Source organism: Balaenoptera borealis (genome assembly GCF_965194805.1).
Source record: "Balaenoptera borealis genome assembly, chromosome: 10".
Taxonomy (NCBI): Eukaryota; Metazoa; Chordata; class Mammalia; order Artiodactyla; family Balaenopteridae; genus Balaenoptera; species Balaenoptera borealis.
Window position 1 is genome coordinate 6,202,140 of NC_138874.1, and position 13,432 is coordinate 6,215,571.

The window sequence follows — 13,432 nt, forward strand, 5'->3', positions numbered from 1 at the left end:
CTTAATCAGATAAGACTACCAATAAGGAGATGATTTTATGAGAGAATATTTATAAATTTGAGCATGTGATTTTTCCCCATCTCAGTGCCTGCCTCTGGGTGCCTGACTCCTAATGAAGTCACTGGGAAAAACTGCTTATCCGGGGATTTCCAGCGAGGCTGAGGATCTTTTTACTCCAGCTGACTAAAAATCCTCTTGATCCTGGTGAAGTTGACCCAGTTTATACTGGGGTTGGGCCTGGGTAAAAGGTGTCAGCCAACCTCAGTATTGAGGAGAGGTATTTAAGGACAGGAACATGAAGGCAGAAGCAAAGAAGATTGTCCAGTCTGTCTGGTGACAGCAGCCCATCATTTTCCAGTCTGACCCTGGGCCACTATGTGTCCAGCCAGAGAAGCCGAGCCTGCCAGGATGGGTGCCTGCTGAAGACGGCTGTCTTGCTGCACCCAGCACTGTGGTTACGGGTGTGGACAGTGTAGCCAGTGTCTGAGTCTGTTATCCCAGCTCCAGCTCCTGCTACCTGTATGGCCTTGTGTCACTGTGTCCTGATCTCCTAGGCCAAGGATTGGACACCTCATCAGGATTGCTTTGGAAATTAGAAACCACAAGATCTTAGGAAGCTCTTGCACATCCCTCCCTATGTGGGGGCAGTTTTCTTCTGGCCACCCAGAGAGTGCTTATTGGAGTGTACGCACACACGCACGCCTGCAGAGTGACGTTAAATAAGGACTATGGGGTGGGATCAGAAGAGGACATGCCTGAGGACATCCCTAGAAATACATGCTAGAATCATCCCCACTGGGCAGGTGTGGGGAGAGAGACAGGCCTTGAGAGACCCAAGTGCTGCCGAAAGGAGAGAGACAGGCCTTGAGAGACCCAAGTGCTGCCGAAAGGCAAGTCCGTGTGCCCAACGCACAGTGAGGCCAAACGATACCAAATTGCCGGAGTTGGGAACAGAGAAATGTTTATTGCAGGGCCATGCAAGGAGACGGGTGGCTCATGCCTTAAAAAACCCCAAACTCCCTGAAAGCTTTCAGCAAAGCCCTTTTATAGGAAAGGTGAGGGAGGGGCGTGGTTAGTTGTTGCAGACTTCTTGGTGTCAGATCCTTTGTTCCTGAGGTCAGGTCATAGGTCACGGTGTGCCTTTAAACCTCCACCAAAACAAATGTTACTCTCTGTTCTGCAAGAAAGGGAAAGGTCCCAATGCACAGCTTTCACCCTTCGAGGTCCAGGCCTGGCTGAGAGAAGGGGGTCCCTGCTCCGGGGGCGGGAGGGGGGGGTTACCCTGCCCCAGAGCGTTCGTCCTGCACCCAGTCTGGGTCCTCCCGCCAGTGCCCAGGCCCGGCTGAAGAGGCAGATCTCAGATGGTGGCTCCCTCAGGGCCGGGTCCCCAGACCCTGCCCAGCCGTCATCGCTGGGGGAGCCAGGCACCCAGGACCCAGCTGGCCCTCAGGCTCCTCAGGCCGCCCAAACGGTGCAGGCCAGGTCCCCCAGACCGTGTCCCGTGCAGCCTGCCGCTGCCGTTAGGTCGCAGAGGCAGGGATGGGGGAGAGGTTGGTTCACCGCCGCCTCAGGGCCTGGGCCCGGCCAGTGGGCGGTCGTGGCGAGGGCTCTGGAGCCCTGCAGGACACACCCCCAGCCTGTTCCCTGGGCCCCCAGCTCACCCGCCAGCCCGAGGCCGGGGAGCTGGAGGGCCCCAGGGAGAAGGCCGGGATCTGCCTCTTACCTCACTCTCCACCTGACGACCACCACTCCCCCGACCATTGGCTCAATAACCCCCGTAAGGGTCGCTCATTGACAGTTTCTCACTTGGGGGCGGGGCCCACTGTAGCGCCAACCAATGGCTGAGCAGGACCTCTAACGTGGCTCTAACCGTCCCGTATTAACGGTCTCCCGGTAACTGTTGCCTGGTAACAGCGTGGGGGAGGTGGGTAACGCTGGCAGCAATGGCCGAGTGCTAAGGGATGCACACTGCAGCACGCTATTACACTAGGAATTATCCAGGATGGAGAACAGGTAAGAATGAGGAGTTGAGTCTGGAAGCCAGGTCTGTCTCCTCAAAGCTGCGCACAGACCGTCCCCGGGAGCGGTGGAGAGGGCCGTGAGGTGTGACTGTGTGAGATATGGGGTTGCGTGGAGGAGGGGTGAGCCGTCAGCAGCCCAGAGGGCTGTGTGTAGAGGTGTTGTCTGAGGAGGGGATTCAAGTAAGGGGCCCCCAGGAAGTGAAGTCACCTCCTTGGCAACAGAGCCCAACAGAACTCGGAGCCCCGGGAACCAGGCACACACGTTCTAGCGACAGCCCCACAGCCCGCTCACTTGGCTGGAGACGCTTCGTAGAGACGGATGTTCTTCTGCTGTGTCCTGACTTCCCAGGGCTTCTGCTTCAGGAAACCCCCTGAGTGGGAGGTTTCTCAGATGCATTAGACGGTTCAATACTTAACCTGGACGACTCTGGTCCTTTACCAGGAGGTCACCTAAGGACCACAAGGTGGCCTAGAGCAGGCCAGTCCAGGCCCGGCCACGTCTGGGAGCCCTCCCTGGGCAGTCTCTCATCCCCGCATCTCCACGTGGGGGGAAGGGGGACTTGAGGGGAGGTTTCCCCTCTGGGCAGGAACGGGTGGATGGGAACTTGGTCAGCTGGTGGTCCTGTCATGCTCACACTCAAGCACAAGGGTGAGAGAGGATTCCTGAGGTGCCTCTTATCTGTGCCAATGCGGATCCAAGGCCCTCAGGCTGTCATCTTTTTTCCCTCTTTGTTGGAGGTCTGTGCAGAGAGTGGTGTGCGTGTGTCTGGAGTGGAGATGGCTGGTGGGGCTGAGGAGCAGCGCAGGCGGCAGACAGGGCTCTGAGCTTTCTGCCTGGCTGCCGGGCGCTGTGTTCACAGGGCTCCACACAGGAGATCGGACAGGAGCCGGTCCATGGCGCCCCCTGCTCCGTCTCCCTGCGGGAGGGGCGGGAGCCCCCCACCAGCACCAGAGCCCAGGGCAGGCTCAGGGTGAGTGCCAGCGAGGAGGAGACCCCACACCCAGGAGGCCCCAGAGCCGCCCTGCCCCTCCCCTGGGTCCCTCCTGGCGTCCTGCTCCCAAAGGACTCTGGGCCCCCATCTCCTCTCCCACCCGCCCTCACGGCCCAGGCCCTGCCTTGTCCAGATGCAGAGTCACTATCTACATATACATGGGAATCTCAGAAAGAGACTTTCATAGGATTCCCTTCATGTGAAGTTAAGTCTGTTTCTGCATTTTTCTACAGATTTTCCTCTTTTAACTCCATCCTCAGGTGTTCATGTTGGCCTGACGATCCTGACGCCTCCCACCCTGGGATCAGCCTCTGTGTTCTCATCCCCAGAATGGGATGTTTCGATAACAATCACAGGGATGATGCAGTTAATACAGGGGGAGCTGTCAATACTGTGCTACAAACTGCCCTGAGATAGTGACACGTGTAACCATCGCCCACCGCCAATTCTACTTGTGAAGCCAGAACCTTTATTCTCCTGAGGGCACTCCTGCCCCACCTCTTGCCACAAGTCCCTGAGGCTTGGGGATTCCATCTCAGCTGCAGCCCCAGCCCTCCTGGTGTCCTTGGTGCTGCCTCTGACTCATGTCCCTGCTCTGTTCCACCCCAGGGGGAAAACGTGTCCACAGGGGGCAGGAATGAGACCTGCATGGTGTGGCGCGTCCAGGCAGGCAGGCTGGAGAAGCTGGTGGGAAACCTCGTGCCTGCCTCTCTGGGCGGGGCCCCCTCCAACCTCCCCACATTCCTGGGCACCTACAGGACCTTCCCTACCACCCAGCAGATGCTGGAGCTTCCCTTCACAAGGTGAGCACTCTGCCCCTTATGGGACATTGGTGCCTCGGCCACCTACTAGCTGTGACATGGCGGAATGTCACTCCACCTCTCTGAGCCTCAGTTGGCCCCTCTGCACACTAGGGTAAAGAGAGGACCAGCCCCCTACGGTGACTGTAGAGACCAGCGGGTCCTTCACGGAAAGTGCTTTCTGGGGACCTGGCCTGTGGAAAGGTCTGCTGGAGGGGCCGCGGTTGTGCTAATTCATCATGTTCCTCCTCCCCATGAGGAAGCCTCTGCCTCAGTTGTCACTGTGCCTCTGACCTTGGGATGAACTCTTTTCCCAGTTGAATGGTGATGGGTGATTCCATTAGGGGTGCCCTGTCCTGGGTGGGTGAGAGCAAGGGTTCCTGGGAGTGAGCAGTGGGGCCCCAGGCCACTCAGATGTGTGCGATGGGGCTGGTGGGGCTCATTCATTCTTCACATATAGAGGAAGGCCACTAGGTGCAGGCGCTTTTCTAGGAACAACCATCATTTAATGCATCAAGGAGACATCAGTCCTGCCTCCAGGGCTTCTGTTCTACCGGGGGTCACACTGTCACACCAGCTATCATATCCAGGTGTGTCCTCAGGACAGTCCATGTGACACCTTCCTGGCCTCCTCTAGATATGGATGCATCCTCCCTTACTCTGATGAGGACGGTGGACCCCTGCACCAGCTGAAAATGTGAGTGGGCTTTGATTCAAGAGGGAGGGACTCCCTTCTCCAAAGAATTGCATGGAGATGTGGGGTCTGTAGATGGGCAGGGCTGGCAGAACCCTGGATCCCACACATCTGATGGTTCATGCTGAGGGCAGAGGTCCAAGGGCTTCTCCTGGAAAAGAGGAAAGGAGTCCAAGAGAGCTGTGGACGGGGCTGCGGTGTGAGGAGCATCCGGGAGGTCAGAGGTCAGAGTCAGCCCCTAAGAGAGTCCACACCCGTCCCCTCTCCATCCCAGCCCTGCCTCCACCCCCCATTCTGGGACCCAGAACACAAGGTGTGGAGAGCATCGTGGTCACTGTCTGGTGGATCGTTAGCAGGGGTGCTCAGCAGTGGTACAAGTCCATTTTTATTATTTTTTTTTATTACATATACTAAATTGTTTATTCTATGATATAAAGTTCACTTAAAATAAAATTTAATAGTTTGATTATTTTAAATTGTACATGTAAATGGCAGTAAGTACATTCACAATGTTACATAACCCGCTCTAACATCTATTCGAGAACATTTGTACCCTTTTGGTCACTGAATAATTTTCAATTCCAGGAACACACCACATTTGGTTTTCCTCACATCTGTTGATGGCCATTAGGATTGTTTTACCTTCGGGCTCTTGTGAATAGTGGTGCTCTGAATACTTGTGTACCAGCATTTGAATATCTGTATTCACTTCTTTTGGGTATTGATTGATCTAGGAGTGGAATTTTGGGGTTGACTGAAAACTGTATGCCTGTCCTTTTGAGGATCTGCTCAAGTCTTGTATACAGTGGTTTTTACCATTTGACAATCCCCCAGAATTTAGGTGTACTCTTCACTTCTTCATCTATGTTGCAATTTCCTCTCTCTCTCTCTCTCTATCTTTCTCTCTCTCCCAGGTCCCTCACTCTGGGGAAGAAGCCTGTACATTGTGAGTTGCTAACTGAAGAGGCCCCCGTGGCCTGGCACCAAGGGAGACCAGCAGACAGAGGAGCACCTGGGTCCTGACTCAACTGAGTCCACAGCCCCAAACCCCTGGGAGACACTGGCAGAACCCTTCAGCTGAGTCCTGTTCAATTCCTGGCCTACAGATAGTGTGAGATAATGTTTGTTGCTTAAGCCACTAAGAGTGGCTAATGTTGTCACACACAGTGGATCACTCACACGGCCATCAAGCACCAGGCCCTGGCCCTGCCCTTCCTACTGTCCCCTACTGTCCTCCCAAGCTCCCACCAGCCACACTGGCCCCCTTCTGACTTCCTCTCTGGCCAAACACATTCAGCTTCTACGTTTCACACACTCGTGCCTTCTTCTAGGCTAATTCTCCCCAGATGTGTGCAGGGCTGGCTCCTTCTCGTCTCACTGCTGGGAACAGACATGTCACCTCAATGCAGCCTTTCTAGACCCCCTCACCCAGTGGACCCCAGGACCCTGTTGTGGCACCCTGCTGTTTTTTGATATAGAACTTGCTGTTTTCTTTCTTTTGTTTCTGTATTCTTGGTTTTGTCTATTTTCCCTTCCAGACTGAGAGCTGCTAGAGGGCAGGGACCCTGGGTGGTTCTTTTCATCATGGCCCCCATTTGAGGGCTCAGGGCACAGCTGGTGAATGAATAGATAAGAGGCTCCATCCCGCCACTAACAAGCTCAGATGTTAGAGATGGATGCTAATAAGAGGAGGTACAGGCCAGGTGAGGGGCAGGGGAAAGTTCAGGAGTCCAGGGGACACTCTCCTGGCCCCAGTTGCTCCAGTAGAGCACAATGGACACCTCATTCCCCCTGATGGGAACCACTCATACTACACACCAAGCAGGGAAACCACAGCACAAAACATAACTTTGTTTCAGAGAATTCAGGGCATCAACTTTCCTTGGGCCCCAGGGGGGCAATGTGACAGGATCAGTAGGAACCAGGGGCTTTGAGAGTGACCTCGGAAGCTTCCCTCAACCTTCTCTTGTCCACATTGGCCGTGAGGTGTCCAGTTCCCTTACAAGGACTCCTCAGCACAGCCAGTGCAATGGTTCTTGCCTCAATTTGAAATGAGGACCCTGATGGTCTAACAAGGGGGACTTTCTTTTCATCCAAGGAAGAATGATCCAGGTTTCAGTTATTGTCTTTCTTCTTTTCCATTTTTCACCATCCAAAGGTCCACTCCTTCCCTGACCCCGTGCCCCATGATCCCTTCCTCTGATGTGTGAGTGTCGGTGTACACTTGTGTGGACATGCAGAGGAATCTACTCCACATGTTCTGGGGTCCTAGGAGTTCTAATTCCAAAGCAAGCCCTGTGGGAGGGGGCAGCCCTAGCCTAGGAGGTCCAAACTCTCCCTTCATCTCAAGACTCTGCCCCTGCCCAGTGGCCTGGGTTTCCCCTGCCCCTTTCTGGCCCTCAGTTTTCCAATTGTACAATGATGGGTTAAAAAAAAAAGACATTCTAAAGCCTGCACACAGTCTGACTAGCCTTCCACATCCCTGGGCTGGGTATGTCTTGGTGATACAAGCACCCTCAGGCCTCCCTTACAGGTTGGAGTCACCCCAGCGGCTCTTGGGTCCCTGTGCCCTGCAGCCAGGAAGGGGTTTCAGCCTCAATTAACCTTGTGCACTGAGGGACAAGGGACAGTTCCCCAAGATGTGCTGAGGCACTGTAAGTAATAGAAGATGACATGGATGCGGACCAGGCAAAAGAATGGGATCTTCAGAATAGATGAGCCACCTTCAACCTTGCGACTGCCGTGGTACCTACAAGGAGGTTTCTGAGATGGGGATTGTCACGTCAAAGTTCAGTGCAAAACCAATAGTTCCCTTAATATTAGATTTCCGTAATATAACAGAAAACCCAGAACAATACAGGCTTAGACAAGAGGCAGAGTTTTTCCTTTCTCATGTAAAAAGATCTTTGAACTTGGACAGTCCTTGCTGACCCTGAAATGCACTGGATTGTAGTCAGCCATCATCTGTCTTTCTGTTCCAGCAGCTTTTAGGTAGTGTGAATCCTCTAGTCAGTCTCCTACCCCAAAATGGCTGCTGGAGCACCAGCCTAGAGCAGCCACCATGTCTTCATTTCTGAGGCAGGACGGAGCAAAGATGAAGGACCATAGCGCCCACACAGCTGTGTCTGCACTGTTTAAGCAATCCCCAAAGTTCCAGGCAATCTTTCGATTCACAAGTGATTTGCCTGAAGTTTGGCCACTCTGAACTGCTAGAGAGGTTAGAAATTAGAGCCTTGAATTTGGTGAACTGCTGTCCTCAGTAAAACTGAGTTTCTCTTCTTAAAGAAAAATTAAAAGAATGAAAACCAAGTATTGATGACTAGTGCTCTTTTCCTACACTAAACACCAGGATGAAGAGTTAAAGATGGAATACTCTTCAGAGGAGTTGTTCATTCATTTCCCCACAACAGTCTCTCCGTGTTGTTTCTTCATTCCCAGAGAAATTAGAGATGTGGTTTCTAACCAGGATATTCGAGTATTAAAGATTCTTTCAATTCCTGCTGGTGACTGGAAACTTTTGGTAGATTTCATTTGCCTGTATGTTGAAAGCAGCTCAGAGAAATTCCTCTTCTGTTCTCTAATGAGGTGGAGAGACATGGAGGGTGGAGTCTTTGGGGGAAGCAGCATGTTCAAAAAGCTGGATCAAAATTCAGTATCTGTCAAAAAAAAAAAATCTCTTTGATCAAGGAAGTAGACCTATCAGACATCGGCATCTTGACACTAGGAACCCATGGACCATCGTTTTGATTATTATTAAAAATAATCCCCCACCCAATAAAACCCCACATGGTAAAACTTATTACTGACTGAAAACTGATGGAAGGAAAATATGATTTAAAAATTTTTTGATACCCGTTATTTGACTGAGGTAATTTGACCGAGAACCAGTTAACCCTAAAGAAATCTTACAAAGGCAGACTCTGTAGTCAGTAAATTATGATTTGGACAAGAAAACGTGCCATTTATTTTTTTCTAATTGATTTCAGGTAAAACACTTTCAGGAAATTAAAAATAAACACGGGTATGCAGACCGTGGGTCCTGAGGCCGGGAGGCGCCCCGCCCCGCCCCGCCCCGCCCCACCCCCCCTCCCTCCTGAGGAGCGAGTGCGCAGGCGTGAGCGGAGGCAGGTGAGAGGGCTGCGCCGCTGGGATGCTGGGGCTCCTGCAGACCCGCGTCCTGAGGAAAGGGAAGTTGGAGATCGAGTCGGTCTCCACACTGTGACGCTCCCGGCGGGGGAGCAGCGCAGAGACGAGTAAGTGCAGCTCTACCCGCAGCCCCTCACCGCGCGCCCCCCGGCCGCCGCCCCCCGCCTGCCCAACAGCCAGGGGCCCGACCCCTCCAGCCCCGAGGAGCGCGAGCCTCCCTCGCTCCTCGGCTCCGGGGCCGCCGCCGGCCGCAGGGTGAGGACGGCGGGCCGGGGCCACGAAGGCGGCCGTTGAGCGGTGGGCGCCCCGGGCGCTCGCAGCCCTCCCTCGTCGGCGCCCCTCGGGCCTCCTCGCGGCGGGGCTGTCCCCACGCGCCCGGGGAGCTGGCCTCTGGGTCTGCGGACGCCGGACTCGGCCCCGTCGCCGCGGGCTCGCGGGGCCTGGACGGGGAGGCGCCGCAGAGGAGCCCGAAGACGGGGCCGCGGGGCGGGCGTCTCGGGCGTCTCGGGCACGGTGGGTCCGGAGGGGTGCAGGGGCCTCTGCTCTCGGGGTGCGCGCGGGTGATGGGCGCGCGCACAGCGCGGGGATCCTGGACCCCCGGCCGCCAGGAGCGGTGTTCAGACGGGGGCCTCTGTGCCCTTTCCTGAAGCCCTCAGGAGGGTCAGCTCCAAAAGGCTGAAGCTTCGCTTTCAGCGTTTTCACCGTTGATTAACTGGAATGACTCGTAACTGACTCGTAGAGCGCTCTCTGGAGGGTAACGTGTGACATAGTAACATCTAACCAAAGTTAGAAATAAGGAAATTCTGGGCTTTTTATGTTTTTGCATGTGAAGGGCTTTTTGACCAGTATGTTTCTCTGGTTTGTGTTACTCTTTTCCAGCAAGAGACCCTTGCGAAACAGCGTTACTCTAAGTTAAATGAGCGTTTAAAATTTCATTTTTGAGTAGTTATCATAGATGCTCAAATATTTGAAAATTCTAGCTACTGTCGGGCTTGGTTGTTTTGGGGGGCTTTTTGGTAAATGTTGCATGAGGAAGGGAAGATTTCTGAATCATGAGGAAGGGAAGATTTCTGAATCATGAGAAATGTTTATTTCATGATATTCTGCCATGCAGCACTATTGCAATTTTGAGTATCTAACAGTGGGTGAATCTCGATTGTCCCCAGCAAATGCATATTTTGTTTGAGAAAGGTTTGTTTTTTGTTCTGTGGGTTTTTATGTCGTATTTTGTTGGTACCAATCTACCTAATTAGCTAGCTTCAAATCATAATAGAATGTAGTCAGAAGTAGTGGTTGATGTAAGGTACGGTGCTTTGTAAGAGAGATAGGTTGCCTTTCTCTATTGAAGTTTTTTCTTAACTTAGCACATTTTCCACACAAAACACTCAGGAATGACTTTTAAAAACACTTCAGTTCCGTCTCTGGTAATGAGGAAGCAAGCACATCGTTTCACTGTTGAAAATAATGACACACATTTCAAAGATGGGGATCTGGTAACAAGAGGAATTCGAGCATTGAGTTTGGTGAATTGGCGGCCTCAATTAAACTGAGTTTCTCTTGTAAGGGAAAAAGAACGAGAACCACCTGGTGATGACCAGGGCTCTTTCCCTACACTAAACAACAACAAGAAGGGGAGGAGATGGAGTGATTTTCAGATGAAATGGACATTCATTTACCAACCACATACTTTCTTTTTGGTGTTTCTTGATTCCCAGGGAAATTAGAAACGTGGTTTCCTCACCAGGATATTTGAGTGGGAAGATTCTTTCAATTCCTAGATAGGTGACAGAATCTGTTGTGTAGCTTTCATCTGCCTGTCCTTCTAGGTAGCTCTGAGAAAATGCTCTTCTCTAATGAGGTGGGCAGAATGGGAGGGTGGTGGACCCTTTTGGGGCAAGTGTTTTAAAAGCTGGGCCAAAAGTGAATTGCTGTCTTCAAAGAAATAGACTGACTAGACCCCAGCATTTCGACCTTAAGGTCACTTGCAACGTCATGGAGAAATAATCCACACCATATAAAAATCCACCTCATCAAATGATTATTGACTGAATATTGATGAAAGATAAAGAACATTTTGAAGAATTTTGATATCTGATATTTGACCTAGGCCAGTCGACTGAGTACAAATAACGATTAGTAGACAAAACTTCCAAAGAGAGAATTTATAGTCATTCAGCTGTGATGTGGACAAGAAACCTGTCGTTTATTTGTTAAAAATAGATCCCAACCAAAATACTTTCAGTTTCTTAAAAATAAACATGGATAAACTATAAATAATTTACTGTGCTGTGTTTTCAAAGCAGGATCAAGGAATTAAAATGTCTTTCTTAACACTGTTTTTCAAATATTATTATAATTCTGATTGCAGTGTTTATTAAACTCAGAGTAAAAATTGTTGAGGAATTTAAGTTCTCTGAGGTCAGATCACTGGGTCAGAAGAGCAGGGTTAAATTGGAGGGCAAAACTATTAAAAATACAAAATTGACTTTTGTCATTTTAAATGTACTAGATCGATGGCTATTTAAGTTGATTCTATGATTAAAATTTTTGTGGGTATAGTAGTTTATGCTGAATTACCAAATAACTCAAAATTTCAGCAGCATATCACTCTATATTTCCCACATCACAGCGCTGGGTGGGTGTTCACTTTGAGGAGGCTGCACTCCTTCACGTGGTCGTTCAGGATCCCAGAGTCTCCCATCTTGTGCCTCTACCATCCCTAGGACCTCATCCCCATCTGCATCCATGAGAAGAAGGGGCAAGAAAGAGGAGAAATGCATGTGGGAGGTTAAAACGAGCCAGGTCTGGAAGGACACACATCAGTTCCTCTCCTGCTCCATTGACACCAAAGTGGTCCTGTGGCCACAAAGGAGGCTGGGAAATCTTCCAGCTGTGTGCCCCAAGAAGGGGAGCATGGATTTCCATGGACAATTAAAGTTGTCAGCAACAGGAGTAATTCATTAGATTTACTGTGTTTTCAAATCTATATTGAGTATTTATCATACACCAAGCACTGTGTGGAGAGTAGAATATTTGATTTTTCTTTAAGTATAATACTTTTATTGCACCTAGGTTTATTTTTTTTAATTTAATTTCATTAAAAATTTTTTAAAATTCTTTTTTCAAATTCGTTTCGCATTTAGGTTATTACAGAATATTGAGCAGAGTTCCCTGTTCTATACAGTAGGTCCTTGTTGGTTATCTGTTTTAAATATTGCAGATGTACATGTCAATCCCAAACTCCCAGTCTGTCCCTCCCCCCCACCCTTCCCCTCTGGTAACCATAAGTTCATTCTCTAAGTCTATGAGTCTGTTTCTGTTTTGTAGATAAGTTCATTTGTATAATTTTTTTTTTTTAGATTCCCCATATAAGTGATATCATAAGATATATTTGTCTTTCTCTGTCTGACTTCCCTCAGTATGATAATCTCCAGGTCCATCTATGTTGCTGCAAATGGCATTATTTCGGGTGCTTACCTGGTGGCACGGTGGTTAAGGATCCGCCTGCCAATGCAGGGGACACAGGTTCGAACCCTGGTCCAGGAAGATCCCACATGCCGCGGAGCAACTAAGCCCGTGTGCCACAACTACTGAACCTGCGCTCTAGAGCCCACGAGCCACAACTACTGAAGCCCGTCCACCTAGAGCCCGTGCTCTGCAACAAGAGAAGCCACCGGGATGAGGAGCCCGTGCGCCGAAACGGAGAGTAGCCCCTGCTCACCGCAACTAGAGAAGGCCTGCACACAGCAACGAAGACCCAACTCAGCCAAAAATAAATAAATAAATTTTTAGAAAAATGGCATTATTTCATTCTCTTTTTATGGCCGAGTAATATTCCATTGTATACATGTACCACATATTCTTTATCCATTCATCTGTCGATGGACATTTAGGTTTCTTCCATGTCTTGGCTATTGTAAACAGGGCTGCAGTGGGCATTGGGGTGCCTGTATACTTTTGAACCAAGTTTTTCTCTGGGTACATGCTCAAGAGTGGGATTGCTGGATCATATGGTAGCTCTGTTTTTAGTTTTTTAAGGAACCTTCATACTGTTCTCCATAGTGGCTGTATCAATTTACATTCCCACCAGTAGTGTAGAAGAGTCCCCTTTTCTCCACATCCTCGCCAACATTTGTTATTTGTAGATTTTTTAAAATTTATTTTTTAGCCGTGCCATGTGGCATGTGGGATCTTAGTTCCCCAACCAGGGATGGAACCTGTGCCCCCTGCAACGAAAGCATGGAGTCTTAACCACTGGACCGCCAAGGAAGTCCCCATATTTGTAGATTTTTTTGATGATGGCCATTCTGCCTGGTGTGAGGTGATATCTCATTGTAGTTTTGATTTGAATGTCTCTAATAATTAGCGATGTTGAACATCTTTTCACGTGCCTCTTGGCTATCTGTGGCTTCTTTGGAGAAATGTCTATTTAGGTCTTCTGCTCATTTTTTGATTGAGTTATTTGTTTCTATGGTATTGAACTGCATGAGCTGTTTGTAAATTTTGGAGACTAATTCTTTGTCAGTTGCATCATTTGCAAATATTTTCTCCCATTCTGTGGGTTTCAACTGAGAATTGATTGAGCAGCGTCTTGGTCTGCGAGACGCTCTGAATCCATAGAAGCAGAGAGGACATGGTATAAAGTGCCTGCCATCCTGGGAGAAAAGGATAAAGACAACCTGATCTGGAAGTTCAGGGGATGATTTTAGATTTGGAAGCTGCCTGGAGATGATAGGATTTGGACTCCACTTTCAGAGATGAGCAAGATACGGTTGTGGA

At 50.1% G+C, this 13,432-nt stretch overlaps 1 protein-coding gene across 1 annotated transcript in view; it reads left to right on the top strand.

Annotated features, from left to right (window-relative positions):
* The first annotated feature begins 1,244 nt into the window (after nt 1-1,244).
* Nucleotides 1,245-13,432, top strand: part of LOC309635886 (uncharacterized protein) — a 141,466-nt gene continuing 129,278 nt past the window's right edge. Inside the window, exons 1-4 of the mRNA XM_082407736.1 lie at nt 1,245-2,992; nt 3,623-3,816; nt 3,928-4,731; nt 5,422-8,760. The gene's annotated coding sequence lies outside the window, so the exon portion shown is untranslated. The remainder of the gene's footprint in view (nt 2,993-3,622; nt 3,817-3,927; nt 4,732-5,421; nt 8,761-13,432) is intronic.